The 21,226-nt window shown below is 37.0% G+C and overlaps 1 protein-coding gene across 1 annotated transcript in view; it reads right to left on the reverse strand.

The window, feature by feature from the left end:
• LOC129450493 (cadherin-22) overlaps positions 1-21,017 on the reverse strand; it is a 182,875-nt gene extending 161,858 nt beyond the window's left edge. Inside the window, exon 1 of the mRNA XM_055213308.2 lies at positions 20,795-21,017. The gene's annotated coding sequence lies outside the window, so the exon portion shown is untranslated. The remainder of the gene's footprint in view (positions 1-20,794) is intronic.
• Between the last annotated feature and the right edge of the window lie 209 nt (positions 21,018-21,226).

Consider the following 21,226-nt stretch of genomic DNA (forward strand, 5'->3'; position numbering starts at 1 on the left):
GGAGTAATAATGAGTTTATATGGACGCGAACTAATATTATGTCAGAGTCCACTGCTTGTTTAACAAGTAAACATGCTGCACAGTGTTTTTTTTACGTTTATATGTTAGAGCTTTCTCTGAATTTTCAGCGCAATTGATGAAATAGAATCGCACAACTTTCACACGCTTTCAAAACGAAACTACGGAGATCAGACGCTTTAGCTTTATCAATGAAAGGCTAAAAATAGCACTGTTCACCGTCTGTTAACGCCAGAAGTCAGAAAAGACGTAAAACTTGTGTTTAGTACATCAGATTAGATAAATGGGCGGAGAGAAGGCGGTCGCGTGTTGCTGTTCGAACACATTCAACCACATGTGCGGAACTGGCACGAAAGGCCACCCTAGACAAAAGCGAACCGATCGAAAGTGGTTTCGACTACCTCTGGATGTGGTCGAAAGTGAACAAGCTCAAAACGTTTTGAACACCGTTTACACCTGGCATTAACGTCGTCCACTTGTGATCCGATCGATGAAAACGCATGTTAATGCCAAGTGTAAACAACCTCTAAAAATGCTACCCAGTCTCATAAAATTATGTACCTATAGTCACATAATTTTTTCATTCTTTTTCGTGATACTGTCACGAATTTCCGCATCCTCTCTTATCACGAATTTCTGTTTATTTGTCACTGTCACACATTGGTCACCCAACTGCTTTTCCCCATTTTCAAACCATTTTCGCTTCGGTTTAGGGTTAGATTTGGTGTTTGCATTAGGATGTAACTAAGTATTTGTTTATACTATTTTTTTCAGATTTATTTTTTTAGATTTTTTTTAGATTTTAAACCACTATTTGTCGCCGTGCATTAGGGTTAGGGTTGGGTAAGGATGTCATTTTATGTAAATCTAACCCTAAACCAAAGCGAAAATGGTAAGAAAATAGGACAAAACAGTTGAGTAACCAATACAAGACCATGGCCCATTAACAGAAATTCGTTATACGATTACGAAAAAACACGGATATTCGTGACAGTATCACGAAAAAGAATCCAAAAATTACGTGACTATAGGTAAATAATTTCGTGTGACTGGGCTGAAAAATGCGATGCTGGCAAATGACATCAACTGAGGTGGACACATTACTGTGGTCACATGTGGTTTAAGCAGTTCTGGTTTCAGTACTTTAGTTTAGTGTAACCCTTACAAAAATTAACCATGGTTTTATTGTGGTAAAAGTGAAGTAACCATGTTTTTTGTGTGTATTGATTACCATCAGCAAAACCATGGTTTTACTACACTAACCATGGTTTAACTATGTTTTTTTTAAATGGTTGTTAAAATCATGGTTATTTTGTGGTTACTATGGTATTACTACAGTAAACGTGTTTTTTTTAACTGTAGTAAAACCATGGTTAATTTTCATAAGGGAAATGCTGATATAGGATCACTTCTAAAAGATGAAAAAAATGGATATAGGCAACAAATCGGAAATAGGCATCAAGATTTGCAGTGTAAATCCAGCCATAAAGATTGTGAAGGGTCTAAATTCATGTTGACCATCAGCCAACCAGCATTTCAGTCATTGTTTTAGGCAACTCTTGTAATTAATGCAAAGTAATTTTGCATTAATAGCAATGTCAGATATCAGAGATTTAAATCACCTGAGGGCTCCAAATATGATGCTCAAGAAAATGTGAAGCATTAAATTAATGTACGGGCATGCAATGTTTTGTAGAGGTTTATGGTATAATATGATTTGTTTTAGCTCATGACAAGCGTGCATTCAACCAAGCTTGACCATGCTATTTGTGATAAACTCAGCTACGATTTAATGAAGCAGTTTTACATTTATGCATTAATCCAAAGCTACTTACTGTGCATTACAAGGTACATTACAATTTTGCAAAAGACATCTAATAGCTGTCCAAAAACAAAGCAAAAACACGTGTAAAGAATATCTTTATGTGTCGACAACATTAATCTTGCTATGTGGATGCACAACATCGACACAAAACTCGAGTAAAACCAGTGGTGGCATTGTGTGCAGACGCAGTTAAGAGTCCAGCCGGTGAAGCAAACACAAGCGTGTCTTTCTTCAGTACACAGAGATCTCTCTCTGATGAGAAAGACGCTGTGGTGAACTCGTCCTTATTAGCAGTTTCTCCATGTTCTGCTCTCATAGGAGACTTAGAGAAAGACGCTCTCTCACCCCCTCACGCTTTGGGTTAGGATACAGTGGTGTGTTGGACGTGTGGCAGGTTTACATCCACAGTCATGTGGCAGGACTCCCAGACTTACTAATGTTCACTGCTCATTTGTTGCCGTTCCGCTGTGGGTTTCAGTCTGCGAATAATTATGATTTAAAAAAGAAACATTCAGATGTTACCGGCGAATGGCATATTTATGAATTAATGGGCTCTTTGGCACACCATGCGTAGCTTCAAAGAGATGGATGCTAACATTATCAGCAACACAAACAAAGCACTGCTTTTTCCACCTCTGCAATTCATGATTTTATTATTGCTCTTTGCTAAGTGAAGCATCACTAACGCTAGGGTTAGTGTTGAGTATTAAACTTTGGTGCATAACTTTGTTCTACGGATATCAATGAAACAGCTTGTTGAGGAGAACTTTGCTGTAAAAGATCATAAAGACTTGACCTGGAGATATGTAAAGATCAGACAGGTGAGCTCCTTTGACACGGGCCAATGAGCAATCCTCTAGCAATGCACTCAGAACACCTTAACAGCCGCATGTCAACACCCCGGCAACCACTCTTACATTGAAAATGTGAACTCAGACACCAAGACCAAATTCTTTAAAAACAAAACTAACCTAAAACTGACCTGAAACACTTTTCTACTGCTGAAAATGCAAGCAGTTACATGCATAGCCTACTGTAGTGCAAGGGTCTTAAACTTAAATCGGCTTGAGGCCATTTCTGAGACCAACATCTCGTTGAAGGGCCGCAGAGATATTTTAACATAAAAACACAGTATTTGTGTGGGCCAGAAGTTTAAGACTACGGCTGAAGTGTGTCTTGAATAGGTTTTACTATAATATGATTAAGGTTTTCTCGGCGTTCCCACGCCTTATTCAAATTTAAGGACCTTTCAAGGACTTTCCAGGTGCAATAAGCTCAAATTCAAGGACTAAATGTGGGGACACATTTCAAGTGAGAGCAAGCTTACATTGTGTTACCTTTTAAGATACATTGTTACAGTTCCCTTTCAAGGGAACTCGTGCTGCGTCACTGCGGTGACACATTAGGGACGCCTCCAAGGGTAAGTGTGTCTGAATATGTATATCAAATTCAACCAATGATGAGGCTTAACTCATTCACCGCCAGCCTTTTTGAGAAAAGTTGCCCACCTGCATTTTTGTGATTTTAACAAAATTTTCACAAAATTCCTTGCAGGAAAAATTATTTTCTATAAATATATAAACATACAAATTATATCAAATTAAAGAACACACCCTCTTCAAACAAACAATAAACAAACAAACAAAATGGGGAAAACGTTTCATTACTTTTTCTACTTAATTTAACCACTGAAATATGGATATTTCTCTTCAAAAATACAACATTTTGAGCAAAAAGCTTAAAAAAATTGCGTTTTTGTAAAGGAATTTATGTTAGACATCAGACTCAGAATGACTATCAAACATAAAGGCAGTTAAAATAAATCATTAAATCTTTTTAACTTCCGTTTTTGATAAAATCTGGTGGATAAAAGCGGTATTATACTTTCACTTTGAAATTCGTCCAGAAAGGCATATTTATTAGTTACATATGAACTCATAAATGACGAGATAACTCGTCAATGGCGGTGAATGAGTTAATAACAAAGACAAGGTGACACGGGAGACAGAAAGTATATCGCTATCTGAAATATTGGCAAAGACGGTGTTACAGAGACACAGGAAGTATGCCAAGGAAGACGCAGCGTCTCGTTCCCTTCTCAGGGAACAACAGTTACATACGTAACCCGAGACGTTTTCATGTGTCAAACACAACTATGCAAAAAAGCATTTTGGTATGATTCAACATTGGCAGAGATAATGATAACGAGAGAAAGAGATAATGTATAGGCAGCAGGTTATTATTGCAAAAATAAGCACAGACTGTGTGAGTATCACACTGAAGGGGTTTATTTGGCGATAACAACCTGCTGACTGAACATTATACCGCTTATTAAATGGCTATTTACTTCAAGTAAAGTAAGGAGCATTAAATATTAATTTGGATTGAATTTGCTTATTTTTAATGAATGCAGTCCTTCTGTGAAGAAAACCTGTTTACTTTCAGATTTAAGATAAGACGTTCAAATGTCACAAACACATTATTTGGTTTTGTAAAAATAATGTCATATATGTTATTAAAAGACATATTAATTTAAATTTTTGTGTAATATTAAACTGTATCTGTAAAAATGGTTTGCAGCAGCCGGGTTACCGTGTGTTATTTTTTTCAGGTGAACAGAATTAAGCATTTTAGAGCGTTGTGTAATAAAAAAAAAATAACATGTGCACATTAAAGTTCTTTGCAGATGAACATTGCTATTTTGCCATCTTAGATTTGATATATGAATGAGTTTGGAATGTTCATTCACTTAAGCACACTGAGGAAGGCGCAAAGGCGAAACGCGTCTGTGCCAATAAATACACGTTTTATATGCAAAGTGCGGCCCTTTTCTTTGTTTTTTGAGATTACTTATAAGTCTGGTCAAGCACTCTTATAATCTATATAATAAATTGAGTGAAGCCTGCTCCTACGACACAATTGTTTGAGCCATCTTAGATTTGCTCATAAACCAAACGATCATATTGTTATTTGACATCGTGCTATATTTTATTTATTTATGCATTAATCTACAGTCGACTACATGAACCCTGAACCAAACATTTTACATCATAAAAATAAAACTTTCTTTATTTTTTACATACTTTTCTTATATTCCTCATTTGTATTTTACTTTATTGACAGGAGTTTATTAGTAGTCGTATGCCTTGTGACAGGAACACAGTAATGTGTGTTTGTATTTTATGAAGCAATAATGCATCTTCACAGATATGATGTTGTTGACCATGTGATATTAAAACCTTTTAGCACCTGCTCAACAGTCTGATGAAACGACAGACCCCTCCATCACACACTGTCATTCCATTTCACGCTTCTGCATAATGCAAAATATGCTGCACATATAAAATACAATAAATGTGTTTCATTAACTAACATTTGCCTGCATGTACCATACAGTTAATATACAATTTGTAAATTGTGTTTGTTATAATATATGTACAATATAAGTACCTGTCATCAACTTACAATGGCCTGAAAGGACTACACACTTACCATGTATACAATTTGTAAGTACAGTAGTGTTTGTTATTAGTTATTTCATATATATGTACACTATTAAGGGCCGGGTATACTTTTTTGCCGCGCACACATCCAGCTCGTGCATGCAGGAGTCCGCAGAGCTCAACAGCGATGGCCATGTTTCACACGTACACAATACAAATAATTTCTTATTCAAATTATTACTCTACCAGGCCATCAGGGCAGCACTGATTCGCGACATTTACAGTATATTAAAATATTAAGAATAGATGAAGAAAAGTAGCAGATTCACCAATGCAAACAAAGTTTAAAAAAACAACAACAACAAAACAAAGAACAGGAATCAAACATTATGGTGAAGAAAATGCTCCACAGCTTTCTGTTCTTGGAAGAAGTGAAAATAAAAGAAGAAAAGACAATGGTGTGTGTGCAAACACTGTGTAATTATTTGTAGTGGAGAGTCCTGTCTAAATACTTTCACAGGCATGCAAAAATGACGTCATGTGGACGGCACGCATATGTGGACGGCCCTAGTATACCTTCTACTTAAGTATGTATCTATTACCCAGTACTTACATAATAACTACCAGTGATGCGCGGGTCAATGTATAAACAACCCACACCCGACCGACGTTTTCAACTAACCCTCCAGCAACTCGGACTGAATAAAAAAATATATTGTACCCGAGCCGCTTCCTGGCCCACATATTTTTAAAAGTAGTATTGTTTAAAATAGTTAACTGGCATCTTTATTTCAAACGGCCCGACCGACCGCGAACAGAATATCATAAAAAATATTTTTGGATGACTGTATATCCCATGATAAGACCCCACAATCCTACACTGATATATTTTCTATTAAAACGGCAAACACTTTTTCATATAGCCAATTTATGAAAATTTAATGATTTGATAAACATAACATACTTTCACACTGAAAAAATAAGCATCAGTGCTTTCATCTTGTTTTGCAGTAAAAAATATCTTAAAACATTCTTAAAACTGGATAAAAGCAAAACTACAAGATTTGAAGACTTATTTATACACTTTTGGCAAGTTTTCTTCATGTTTTAACTGTTTACCAACTGAGTAAGGAAACTGAACTTTATTCTTCAAATCATATTACAATGTTGTATTTGCACTAGATTATATTATACCCTTTATATATTATTTAATGTACAAATAATATAATTTAAATAGTCAACAAATATAAAATAATTTATTATGCTAAAGATGCAATATTTACCTCTTTTTTTTCCTCTTAGGTAAACTAAGTTTAAAGGATTTAACTGGATGTTGATTGTTTAAAGATGCAAGAGGTTTGACAAATCGCTTCATCATCACAGTGCAAAGACAAAAACAGCTGAATTATTATCTTTTATATAGATGAAAAACATTAGATTCATCCACATGGATATACTATCATTTAATGCAACTGATCCACAGTTAACTACAAACCTAAAAGTTATATGGAGCAACATCTCCTAAAGCATGTATATACTTAAAAGATTTGCATTTAGCAGACTCTTTTATTCAAAGCAACTTACAAATGAGAAAGCATTTTACGGATAATATAATTTGTATTACAATCAGCAGTATTTATCTACCACAAAAAACAACAACAATGAGGATCTCAATGAGTGTGAGAACACCAGCACTTGTTTAAAAATATTTGAAAGGTTCAGTCCTGACCCCAGTTTTGATTTTATGAATCATTCATGAAAGCGGTTCATTTACACAAAGTGCCCAAATGAACCAATTATGCAAAAATTCCCGAGCAAGAGAATATTCCGGGAGAATTCCGTGGATTACCGCATTGGATCACTGGAGTATAAATCAGCTAAATCTGTGAAGAATGAGTGATGTAACTTTGTTATATGAAAATCTCCTCTAATATAATAACAGCTCGGTTACTGTCAAACTGATGAATAGTTAGTAGCGTCACACTTGATTTAGTTAGTTAAAGTAGATATTTCTCAACACTACTCACAGCCCACAGGGAATCTCATTGGACAGTCGATTTAACTTGAAGGACCATTGACCGACACTTCTAACTGGGGCGTTTCACCATCACAGTTAAATTACTGTTCACCACAGTACTCTCTATTATATTTTACTCGAGTGTCCCTCCTGACAAAGAAAACAACAATCAGAAATACTGCTGCAATACATCCCCACATTGTCTGTAAATAAATCACAAGTGCACAACATCAAAACAAAAAACGATTACAATTTTGTTTTCAGATGGCACACTTCAGACTGAGCCTCGGTCCTTTCATCTGCAAGCCTTCGAAAGGCCAGAAAAGACAATGCATGGAATAAATAATTACACTGAAAAAGACAAACTGCTGAGCAGCCGTAAGTGCCAGAAACACGTGACGTTGGGCGGACGGGAGTTGAAAGGTCAAGGAAGACATTGTGTTATGGTAGTTTGAGACGCTGTGTGTAATGAGTGCGTTATCGGGCCGTAACAGACCGCCTTTACTAGTAAATCACAGAGAGTAAACAAACACAGACGATGATGTGACGCTGCAACTCGCAAGATAAAAGCATAATTAAACCTACAGCCTTTATCATCACTCCAGAAATTATGTCATTTAAATCACCGCCTTGTCAAATAGCCAACTGAACCAATTACTGTGAAGCTCATGTTTCTCTCTAAATGTAATGTTTAGTTCAAGTAGGAAACGTTTGGGTTGATCACTGTTACTGAAGGCAAAATTTATTCATTTGAAAACCCATTTCTTCCCATCCCAATGATGATGGAAGGAACTCCCGAGGAAGGGCCTGTATCTTTATGCATGAGGCATTTTAAAACTGACCTCCAAAATAAGTTTACTGTATGTGTGACTTTTCATGTGTCCAGCACTAATAAAAGTGCCACGCTATTTCAGGTTAAAACTCTTATTCTCATTATTTAATGAATGTATTGTGTAGTAAATCTATATGAATTTATTTATGTGATTTTCAACAATATGATTCTACTGTAAATTGTGTATCGACGAGAATCTGTCGATACGATACGTAAGAGATATTGAGATATTTCTTATTTAAGGAAAGCTTTTATTAAAGGTGCAGTGTGTAAATTTTAGCGGCATCTAGGGGTGAGGTTGCAAATTGCAACCAACAGCTCAGTCCACTGCTCACCCCTCACTTTTGAAAAGCATAGAGAAGCTACAGTAGCAGCTACGGTGACAATTAAAGGGGTGGGGCGGGGTATACGCGTCATGATGAAAATGAAAATATTGGTATAAAAAACACTCAAAACTTAATTTTGAAGAAACTATAACAGAAAATGAACACATGCGATTATTAATGAATGAAATGTTTTTAACAGATACCTCTAATGGGAATAGCTGCGTGATGAAGTGAAACTAAAGGGTTAATAAACAGAAACTAAAGCAGATGTTGTAGAAGTCTGGCAAACGATGATAGATAGCGCGAAGATTGTAAAAACTGATTATTTCCCACTATTATTTACATTATCTTAAAGGAGTGTAACTACTGTAGCATGTAAATGCACATAAATAACATGAGCAAAAGTGCTCAACAATTATATCGAATCAACAGGCACGTGCAACCTAGCAAGCAGGTTGCTCAAACAACAAAATCAGCAGCTTACTTATTTTAAATTTGCAAGGACTATAGACGAAATACAATAACAGGCTTAAATAAACCCAAAACATAAGTCTTTCTCTCATTTCAGCCAAGTAGCGCGTGTGCCCGCTCGCAGTGTGAAGCGCGTCCACGCTATTCTCCGAGATGCACTTGATGACTTTTTTGTGCAACAATTTTTTTTAGACGACCTAGTAAAGGCGGTAGGGTTTCCCAGCTTAGGCGGGCCACCTGAACTGCAAAGTGCTGGACGGTATATTTTGTTACCGTGAAATAAATGTCAGATGTAACAGATTTTTCTATTCCGTGCATTCCACTGAATGTAAAAAGGTGGGCGTGGCTAACCTGGCACTCCGGCATGTTAGACTGCATGTGACGGAAAAACATAAATCAATCCACTGATAAGATTTCTCGCAAATCATTTTATGTATTGTTTTCTCATTGTTTTTTCCCTATTTTTTAAATCATTGTCACTTGGAGTTAGATTTGGGTTAGGATGTACTTTTATGTATTGGTTTCTACATGTTTTTCTTCCACTATTACAATTATTCTCGCCTGGAGTTGGGTTGCCTAAAAATATAACAGAAAGTGATTCTAACCCGAACCCCAAGCGACAAGAAAATAAGAAACAACAACGAGAAAACAATACATAAAATTAAACAGAAAGTCATTCAATGTACACAAAAAATATTTATAGAAATTCTATAGTGACACGACAAAAACATTTGTGCTCAAAGCACGAAAAAAGCTGCATTTTGTGCCATGGACACAAATAAATAAATAAAATTTTTCGTGACTATAACACAACTTTCTGTGAGATCAGTCTGGTTGTATCAGTATGATAATCACTGATCAGTAGTACCATGGTAACTAAATGCAAATACTATGTGCCAGTACAGTATAATGGGACCACCATAATTACATTTAATTAAAGTTATTAAAGTTTTTAATTAGAAAATGTAATTAAATGTACTGTTGATTATCACTAAAAATAATAATCATTCTAATAAATTCTGTGCAAACCGCAGAAATATACCACATCAATTGAGGTAAATTACCAAGGCTGGAAAATTACCATAAAACCTGCAGAGGAGGAAAAAATGTCAATTAGTTGTGATAAATAGCATGTACATAAAGAGTGCGGCATAACAAAACCATTTCCACTAACAATATCTGAGAATGCACTGGCACAGAGTTCAGATTTACTCTCCATCATCATATCCAAAGCTGGGTGTCTTCATTAAACAGAAGTGACCAGCTTTCTGTGTGTATCTCATACTGTTCACCCCACAGCTGACAGAAAGGTCAGACCTTCGGGCGCATTTGGACAAAATTAACCAGTGAAAAAACAAAGTTTGGCTGCTTCCATTCATTGTTGATGCGCTTTGCTATAAATGCATTAAATGAATGCTGTCCAACCACCCCGAAACTGCACAAATGATTTCAAAGGAACGTCATTGCACCCTGTGATGCTTCAAAGTGACCTCTCACATTTAACGCAAAAGCAGCTTGAGTCGCATCAGCGCTTCTGGAAAAACGCGTCCTGAATAAGAACTGAGCCACTGTGATTATTGTCACTCCACGAAAATCTTTTATCCTTGAATTTTAATGCAGATGAGACAGCTTTGAGAAGTAGGGCAGTCCGAGACCAGCTCGGATGAATTGTCATGTCTCAAGGGTATTAACTTACAAAGCCCATTACAGGAGGAAAACAACAGGAAAACGCATGCAGCGGCCCGGCATCTCCCCTAATCTCTCTAAGATTTGCATCGCTGGATCGGATCCCATCGCATCCTCGGATTAAATTCCCGCACTTGCAACTTAGTGACTTTAAAAACAGATGTGCCGTGGTCATATCATAACTTATTCATAACAAACATATGCTTATGTCTATACAGCTTGCAGGCACGCAGATTCAACAGCAAGAATGCAAAAAGTTTAAATTCGATTTTTTTTCCTCTTAAAGATTTGTTTAACATCTGCTTAAATGGGAATATCTGATCAAATGTGAAAATAAATCTGAATCAGACCTGCATTCCTGAATCCGTGCGTGTTGTGTTCCTCTTAGGCATTCATAAAATCAGAAAGGTTTTATGAACAATTCACACAGATGTTTGTTTATGTTTTATGAATGATTCCCATAATTAAAGTTAACTCAAAATAAAAAGTTTAAAGCTGCAGTGTGTAATTTTTAAAAGGATCTCTTGACAGAAATGCAAAATAATATACAAAACTATATTATCAGTGGTGTATAACGACCTTTTTATAATGAACCGTTATGTTTTTATTACCTTAGAATGAGACGTTTTTTATCTACATACACAGAGGGTCCCCTTAAATGGAAGTCACCATTTTTTGCCGCCATGTTTCCACAAAAGCCCTTAATGGACAAACTTTTTTACTAAGTTGTCTCCGGCGATGACATGTTTGTCTGGTGGCGGCTATCGTAGCTTCTCTATGCATTTCAAAAGTGAGGGGTGAGCAGTGGACTGAGCTGTTGGTTGCAATTCGCAACCTCACCACTAGATGCCGCTAAAATTAACACACTGCACCATTAAAGCTGCAAACTGTAACTTTTGCCTTCATATTGCCATCTCTGTTTTAAGCATAAAATTGCAAGTTACTTTACGTACTAATCTTTAGGGTGAATTCCAATGACAACAAATCCAACCGCTCAACTAATAAATCATTATTAAAAGCTTGCGGTTGTAAATCAGGGTAATGCAAGGAGACAATTTTGAACATTTACTTAACCAAAAAAGTTACAAATTGCAGTCTTTAAAGGAAATAAAAAATTGGATATACACACAAAAAACCTTGCATGCGAAGAACTGCAGAGCAGGTACACTACAGGATACAGTGATGCAGAAATGATTCAAATTGTGATTGTTTAATTGTTTTGGCGTACATGTGAAACATCTGTCATATTTACCAATGTTTTTGTATAAACATTCAGCATATAAAGGCAACTCATTACATTTCTATATATCACTATAACAAATGTTATTCATGTTATGTAAAACAAGACAATAATATATTCATGCTATTGTCAGCAACTTATTCATACATACGGCATAAGCGTACATGACTGCGTGTGTATACATAAACATGCCAACATCCATCTGCGTGCTCGATTCGTATGCACGCGTCTAGAAAAGTTCATAAACAGATCATGTAAATAAGCAGCTCTGCTGTAATGACACAACATGAAAAACTGCAGACACATGCGGTAAACATACGCTGTGTATAATCACAGATGTGTGTTTCTATATACAGTAAAGACATAAGATCAATACAGACGAGACAGACCAGGTTCATTATGTTCGAAGCACAAAAAAAAAAAAACATGAGGACACAAATAAGATCATTGTTGATATACTGTAGATGAAGCAAAGTAACATGATTAACAGCTAGGATCATTTGGTCATATATGTTTCAGTAAAACAGTGTAGAGATATATGTGCTTTAGTCATAGATATCTAAAAGACTTTGATTGTGATTGATCAAAGACAGCACTTTCTCTCTTTGTTGACCAGACATCAGACCACCTTGTATGAATGTTAATGTGTCAGTTTGCATAGTCTGGCCAAACATTTTAGCTTCACACCCATCTGATCTGTACACAAATTTAACAAACCCAAATTTGACTGCTGGAGTCGGTCTGTCTGACAGCATCAGTCATCCATGTCCAATGCCTCTCCATCAGTCTATCACACTGTCAGAGATACAGCGAGCGTTAAAAAAGATAGCTCACCCAAAAATCTGTCATCATTTACTCACCGTCATGTTGTTGACGGTACCTTTTGACTATCATAGTAGGAAAATACTATGGAAGTCAATGGGTGCCGTCAACTGTGTGGTTACCATCATTTATTAAAATATTTTCTTTTGGGTTCAACAGAAACTCATACAGGTTTAAAACAAAATGAATAATGGCAGATTTTTAATAATCATTCTAAGTAGTTTTCAGAATATTTCAGTGGCAGTGCCAAAATATTACCAAAATATTAAACTTTTACCATAGTAACAATTACTGACTGTAGTATTTAATGCAAACTTAACATCTAATGCTGCGTTTAGACCAGTCGGGGTAGAGGCGTCAAGTGCGAGTGATTTCAGTGTTAAGTCAATGTGAAGACGTGTTGACGCGCGTCTGGAGGTCTCGCGGTGCGAATAAGGCGTTAAGTGCGGCGCGGTACTCGTTTGCGCGAATGCCGCAAATTGAGGGTTGCCGTGGCAAACACGCGAGTTGAAAAATTTTAACTTTGGCGGAAAAACGACGCGTTAACCAATCATGAGCTTGCTGTAGTAGTGACATGATTACAGAAAGCGAGCCGAGTCGCAAAAGCCCCTCCCATGACGCGAAATTCCACGTGAATGTCTTGATGACTAGAATTTCACGTGCTGCTTTCACGCGCGAATAAAGTGAGTAAACTCAAAATGTTCAAGCTGCAAACTAGATGCGGTAGACGTGATTTTGACACCTCAAGCGCGGCTGGTGTGAACCCACGGTAAGACTTCAAACCAAGCAAGCAATAGCTGTCCATTCACAATCTAGGTCAACTCTTTCCCCGCCATTGACGAGTTAAATCGTCAATTAAGAGAAAACGCTTCCCTGCCAATGATGAGTTTTTCCTGCAATCTGTATTTCCGCTATTATCCACCAGGAGGGCTCTTACCCAACTTTTAAAATCTGAAAGTGTCCCCTTAGGGCAAACGGTTCAAACTCTGTGTATGTTTTGAGGATTGCTCTGAATCTGTTCTCTAACAAAAGTCCTTCACAAAACGCAATAATTTCTGCTTTTTTTCCTAAAATTTGGCATTTTTGAAGCAACCTACCCATATATGAGAGGTGATAAAAAGAACAAATAAAGGTAGGGTGAAACTTTTTTAAAGCAGGAGGTCTTTCATTTGATATATTGTATGTTTATATATTTAAAGAAGAACATTTTCTAGAAGGCATTCAACTTTTGTGAAAATCATAAAAAAAAAATAAAAAAGGCTGACAACTTTTTTTTAAACGCTGGAAAGAGTTAACTATAGAGCCAATATAGTACGGCTATTAGTCTCCCACTTCTAGCCAAAAAAAACTTGGATTTGGTTACACGTCGCTTTCTCAAAAAAAAAAAAAAAAAAAAAAATGGGAGATGTCTGATGTCTTACAGTGTTAAGGTTTGCTTTCAATGATTTATTTAATCAATTAATTATTTATTCATATTAAATTTCTACTGACAACCCAAATTTTGCATAGATGTCTGGGCTGTGTTTTGACATCTATTAGATATTTAGACATTGTCTAAAATGTTATTTTATCCGCAATACTGAATATATTAACACTGAAATGGTAATATCTATTTTTCCTTACAGGTATCATTTTTATCAGTTTAGACATCTCCCTCATCATTATATAGCCTTGGGTGACAAAAATCCAAGATCAGATTAAAAGGCTGACTCATACCGTCAATATATCAAACATTACCTGAACCAAATAACAACAGTATTCCAACAACAACAACGCAATTTCATCATCAAATATGAATGGCGGCTCTCAAACTCCCACGCTCTCGAAAGATAGAGGTAAACAATGTCCAGTAACTCAATAAAATGAATCATTCTCTGAGAATCAAGGCTTTACTCCGATGCCTACCGCAAGCAAAGCGCCAATGGTAAGTTTACTCTATCAATGGTCTATACCTTTGTGTATCTGCGTGGGCTAAAGTCTGGGCGATCGAGAAAAAGTTTAAGATGATCGTCTATCAAACAGTCATGAACTGGGAACAGGCCAGAGGCTTTCAAACATTACTGGATGGTGAACGGAGCTACAGGCTGTTACCGACCCCACCATCCAACACCAAGTGTTGATCGGAGCCTTTAGCTACAACTGACCCGGCCGTCAACATACTGAAACCAAACACAATATGTGGATGTTACGGGACTGTTTTAAAAAAGAGGGAACAAGTAAATATCGAAACGCTTTCTATCGCTTTTACAGATGTTGTGTTGTTTTGTGCACCACAAAGTATGAAATGGTTCAACGGAGCTCTTACAGTTAGTCGACATGAAACAGCATTCATGTAATTTTTTCCTGGATATAAGAAATAGAGACAGGAGACATGAATGAATAATTGTAGAAACATCATCTGGGACAAAACCACTTAAATAATAATCTATCAGCAATAAAGACTCCCGTGTGAAAGAGCAACTACTGAACAATCTGAGCAATACAGTTTTACCAGACTGCCTAGTGCCTCGTAATTATCATAAAAATACACATTTTAAAGGGCACCTATTATGCACAATCCAAGATGTTTAGACAAAAATGTGTGTTGGCAATGTGTGAACACTACCACCCTACAATGAAAAAAATCCACCCACCCCTTGTTTTTTAATCCTTATTAAACATGACATCACACTGATAAAGCCCCACCCACAGCCACTGACTGACAGTCCTGCATTACCATAGTTTTCTATTGTCTCAGACTGTATGAATCAGATCTATTTAAACTGAAAGCGCTCACTGTCTTTTTGTAAGAAAGTGAGGAGCTGTAGCTCATTTGCATTTAAAGGTACAGACATTAAAACAGCGCATTTTGCTGCCACCCAAATAGGGTCATTTTGGACATGCTATAAAAGATGATATGTGGGGTATTTTTATCTGAAACTTCACAGACACATTCTGGGCACACCTGAGACTTATATTACGTCTTGTAAATAGCCCATAATATATGTGCCATTTAACTACATGACATGAAAAGTATTATTTATATAGCATATAAACATGTATAACACATTACACATGAAAGAAGCCCTCTGTCTCCATCCTTACATGTGTTTACAGTTTCTCCCTCAGGCAAATGCCAACACATACAGCTAAGCTAAATTACCATGGTAACACCCAACCAGATGACCAATACTAAAATAAATAAAATATTAAAGCACATGTAAGTGTGAAAAGAAAGACGGTTTTATTATCAGCCCATGTCACTCAAAACTTCAATACTGCAACATTTTATTTTCTTAATAAAGATACGAAAATGCATTGTTGTATATATGTGTGAATATATGTCTGTGCACATACACACATTTGGTTTCAGTTTGGATATTAGCAGGTTAAGGTGATACTGGATGCACATTATGATGTCTTTTAGTATTTCATGTCTCAAAGTACATCTGGAGCAGAGGATGCTGTAAGCTTAACGCTTCATGTACAGACTTGAAACAAAGCAGAAGTCTTAAAAGATTTCACCTCCACACACTAAACATGAATAATTAAGAATGCACAATGCCATTTAGGCTTTGTTGCACACTCGAATCAGTTTTTGTGGTTGGTATTCAAATAAATACTTATTCTAGTGGGCAGTGCATTGAGTGCACCTGATATGGACTGACAATTTAATGACAGTAATTATTGAATTATTGTTGTGGTGCTTGAAAAAAGCACGTTTTCAAAAGCCACTTGACCTGCATGTAATTACTGTTACCTGAAAAAAACACAGATTGTTTCATTTTAATCTTCTGCTGTTTGCACGCTTGACTACTGACGGACACGCAGCAACAGCAGGAGAATAAAGGTGAACCCGAGAGACTAAAATCCACATGCATTCAAATGATCTTGTATAACAAATGCATTAAATGAAAAAGAGAGGAGTGTTCACATCAACATTCCTGGCTATTATATCTATGACCATCACAGCTGTATCTATACATTGATCTCACATATTATATCTCAGACTGTTATACTTTGGCGTTGCCATTCGGAGATCTTTAAATCAAAAGATAAGGAAGTGTAGGGATGGAGGTCTTGCTCTATTGGTTCAGCTAAATTGCAAAAAAATATTGAATTTATCTTTAGGTTAAATTAAAGATAAAGCTAACAAACGTGTTATCATAACATATATTTTAAATAATGTTTGTCCTCTATTGAGCATTTTTTTAAACAAAAAAAAAATGTACATAAAAAGTGAGAAAAGTTAACTTAACTCATTCACCGCCAGCCTTTTTGAGAAAAGTTGCCCACCTGCATTTTTGTGATTTTAACAAAATTTTCACAAAATTCCTTGCAGGAAAAATTATTTTCTATAAATATATAAACATACAAATTATATTAAATTAAAGAACCCCCCTTTTGCTTTCAAACAAACAATAAACAAACAAACAAACAAACAAAATGGGGAAAAAACGTTTCATTTTATACTTACTTTTTCTACTTAATTTAACCACTGAAATATGGATATTTCTCTTCACAAATACAACATTTTGAGCAAAAAGCTTAAAAAATTGCGTTTTTGTAAAGGAATTTATGTTAGACATCAGACTCAGAATGACTATCAAACAGTCACAAACAGGCAGTTAAAATAAATCATTAAATCTTTTTAACTTCCGTTTTTTATAAATTCGGTTTGCGCCATCTGGTGGATAAAAGCGGTATTACACTTTCACTTTGAAATTCGTCCAGAAAGGCATATTTATTAGTTAAATATGAACTCATAAATGACGAGATAACTCGTCAATGGCGGTGATTGAGTTAAATTAAGGCATATTCCCAAGATACATCCTTATATATTGTGTAATTTTGCTTCGCAAATTTAAATGTAGTCTTTACTTTGAAATTTAGATCATTTTAATCGAAAACCAGATTTTTTTTCAGTGCATAGGTAAAATACTATATATCCAAATACATCATTCACATCAAAGTACGTAGCCCCTAAGGGGACATGGAGCAAAAATTAAATAAAGATTTTTGTGTGCGCACGTGAAACTATCGCTTGTGCATGTAAAACTATCGCGTGCGTACATGAAACTATCAAGTTTAGTTTTGCGTGCGCACGTGAAACTTTCGCGTGCTCACGTGAAACTTTCGCGTGCACACGTGGGGCTTTCGCGTGCGCACGTGAGACTTTCGCGTGCACACGTGAAACTTTCGCGTGCACACGTGAAACTTTCGCGTGCTCACGTGAAACTATCGCGTGCTCACGTGAAACTATCGCGTGCTCACGTGAAACTATCGCGTGCTCACGTGAAACTATCGCGTGCTCACGTGAAACTATCGCGTGCTCACGTGAAACGATCGCGTGCTCACGTGAAACTTTCGCGTGCTCACGTGAAACTACCGCGTGCTCACGTGAAACTTTCGCGTGCTCATGTGAGCACGCAAAACTTAACTTTTTTTAAAAATTCTGCACATGAAGGTTTCGCGTGAGCACATGAATGTTTCACATGAGCACATGAAAATAAACTTCAGATTTTTTTACTACAATGTCACCTTGGGGGCTTGGTAGAAAAGACCAGTTGTGGGGTTTTTTTTGTTTGTTTTTTTTTTTGTGAGAAAGTTGGGGATAAAATTCCCAAGGCATTTTAATGTCAGGAAGTTCTCCTTTATGCCACGCAGCTTTTCTCTTAACAAAAAAGCAAGTAAAAATCCCACACATTCAGACCTGAAACACGGGAGGTCTAGCTGTTTTGGCATAAGCTAAATCTCAGAGCAGGTGTGAGAGCGAAACACAGCAGATAAATTTAGCAAAGTTCTGCAAAACTACAGCGACCCTCCCTGAACTCCGACCACAGGCCGAGATCAATTAAACTGCTCTGACGCTCCTCCTTCCATGAGTCGTAAAACCTCACGCATTTGTAACCCATATCTGTCATCTCCGCCGGCCCTCGGGCAACATACATCACCGTCCCCCTGCAGCCTCCCTGTACTAAGGTTTATACTCAGACTCTCGGTAAAATGTAATCAATGTTGTCCGTGGCACGTTGCTTCATCCGCGCGATCTATCAAGAAGTGAGCTTGCGTCCGTGGCCCTAGTTTGAGAGCCCGAAGGCGACGCAGCCAGCTAGACATAAATCACCGCAGATCTATAACGCATTAGTTTATGTGAGTCCGCAGCATGTATGTGCTGGTATGGAAAATATGCGGGCAAAGTGTGACGCTGACAAACCTCTTCAGGTGCATTATGGTGGCACGTCGCATTATATTACACACGACTCGCCCCTTGAGCCAAATAACTGTCGATATCGTACCACAAATGAATAAATACAGCCCATAGAATCAAAGCAGGCAATAATTCACCACGGTCTGCTTAGAATTGTTGGCTGCATTAAAAATGAATGCGATAATTACAGTCAAGCTGGTATGCATTGACGCAACTCAGCTTTCATTAGTGGCAGATAATCCCAGGGGGCAATGCTTTAAGCCATCTCTGGACATAGATCAGTCCCCTAATTGGATAATGTAAATTGCTGATTGGATATCGAGTTTCAAAGCAGGCTCCAAGGAGCCCAGCGGAGAGCCGGGTAAATGACAACCATCAGTGCGAACAGAGCCGAGACGCTGGAGGATTGGACTGACGCCTGGGTACGCCAAGGGGCAACCGGCCAACGCGAGAGGATGAGCGGGGAGGAAAAGCCGTCAACTTTCACACCCGCCTCTCTTGCTAAACAGAGTTTTTCCCACACACATACAAGACATTAAAGGTTTGTGCTACACTCAGGAAAGAAACCTTTAGAGATCTCGACTTATTGACAAGGATAAGCACCACACGGTCAAAGCTGTCTTGCCCGCACCGGTAACCACAAGATAAAGACCCCGTGTAGACATACAGTGCAAAATGTAGTCATTGGGTAATCTATAGTAAATGCATACAAACTGAAATGCACAGAGTATGGCAAAGATTTTCTGCATGTATTAATGAACTAACAGTGAGAATTTCTTATTTTTTATATACATTGATAATTGCTCAGACTAAATATAAGAAATCTGTCAATCAAAGACAACACAGAATTAAAAATGGAAGCAAATAATCCCTAAAGAGTCAATAAAGAATAATATGAAATAATTGTTGTTGTGTCGGTATATCATGCACTCTAATGTAAATCATATGCATTCATGCACTATCAATGAGGCAATTATATAATCTAAATATAAATTCAGACACTGGAAATTAAATTCTAACTGTGATATTCACTAAAGACACAAAATCTGTGATTATCAGAAAATTGAGGTTAACAACATCTTGCTGATTTGATGAGGTCATTTTTCTTCATCCACTGCACTCATTCAGTAAAAAATAAGTTTAAATGTTTAAGCCACAGCAAATAATTGTCATGTTGCACAAGTAAAACAATACATTTCCCATCTCTAAATATGCGTTGCTCCATAAAAAGAAATACAGAAAGCCTTTCTGATAAATACAGATGAAAGCAGAGGCAGGTTTAAAATTTGTAATATCAGTCGAGAGCTCTTCAGGGTGTATGGTTCCACAACTATAAAAGAGCAAGAAAAATGACTATAAAAGGGAAGAAAGACAAATTTCCTTCAGGATCTTTTGACCGAAAGGCTCTTTGGGGATCCAAAAACGCATCGCTGCATAGAACCCTTTAATAACCTTTATTTTTAAGATTGTTAAATATATAAGTTACAAATATTCTCCTTTAAGACAGCATGTCATCGCAATTATTTAAATTGTCATGAAGCCAATACATCACTGCAACATTTATCACCTATCTATTTCAGCATATTTTAATAATGACCAATAGATGATCCAGAAGGTGCATTTAAATACCCAGGCAACTCTTTTTAACTTTTCAACAAGGCAAAAACACATAATCGGGCGCGTATTCGCAAAGAAAGACGCATTCAAGATAAAACTGCGTATTTTTGATACAAACTACCGGCAACAAGTTAGAAAAAAGATGCCACGCTGAGACGCGCGTAACGCCATATCTAACTTAACAATTCATCTCCAGAAACATAATGCATTTCGATAGATCAACACTAGCTATATCAGATTATAAGAGTTGATAATGGATATCCGCTGCAAGACTACAGACATAAGTAAGTTTATGGAGACGCATTACCTGAAGCGCAGGCAGAATAAAGCCGCCTCTGATGTGGATTTACGCACCGGGTTCCTTGTAATTCGTGCTGTTCCTCTATAACTGTACGATCCTCAATGCGCAATGTACGCGTGGGGAAAGACGCGATGAGCTGCGCTCCTTTCCTCCGCCGCGCTATGATTAGGTCCCTGTCTCTCTCCAACCGAGAGCGCGTGTCCAGCGCGCAGCCGCGTCGCCTCTTGTGGCGGTGAGGAGAGAGTGCAGTGAGAGCGCGTTCACACTAGCATACATCATATGATGATTTGAGACACACAAAGTCGCTTTACAGACAGACAGTGACGTTTATGGTGCACTAAACTTCTAAACTCAATCTGGAGAAAGAAAAGAAATTGTCTTTCATGTATAAAGCTGATGAATGCATATAACTAATAAACTCTAGAATCCTCTCGCATA

The sequence above is a fragment of the Misgurnus anguillicaudatus genome, chromosome 8 (genome assembly GCF_027580225.2).
Source record: "Misgurnus anguillicaudatus chromosome 8, ASM2758022v2, whole genome shotgun sequence".
Classification (NCBI taxonomy): Eukaryota; Metazoa; Chordata; class Actinopteri; order Cypriniformes; family Cobitidae; genus Misgurnus; species Misgurnus anguillicaudatus.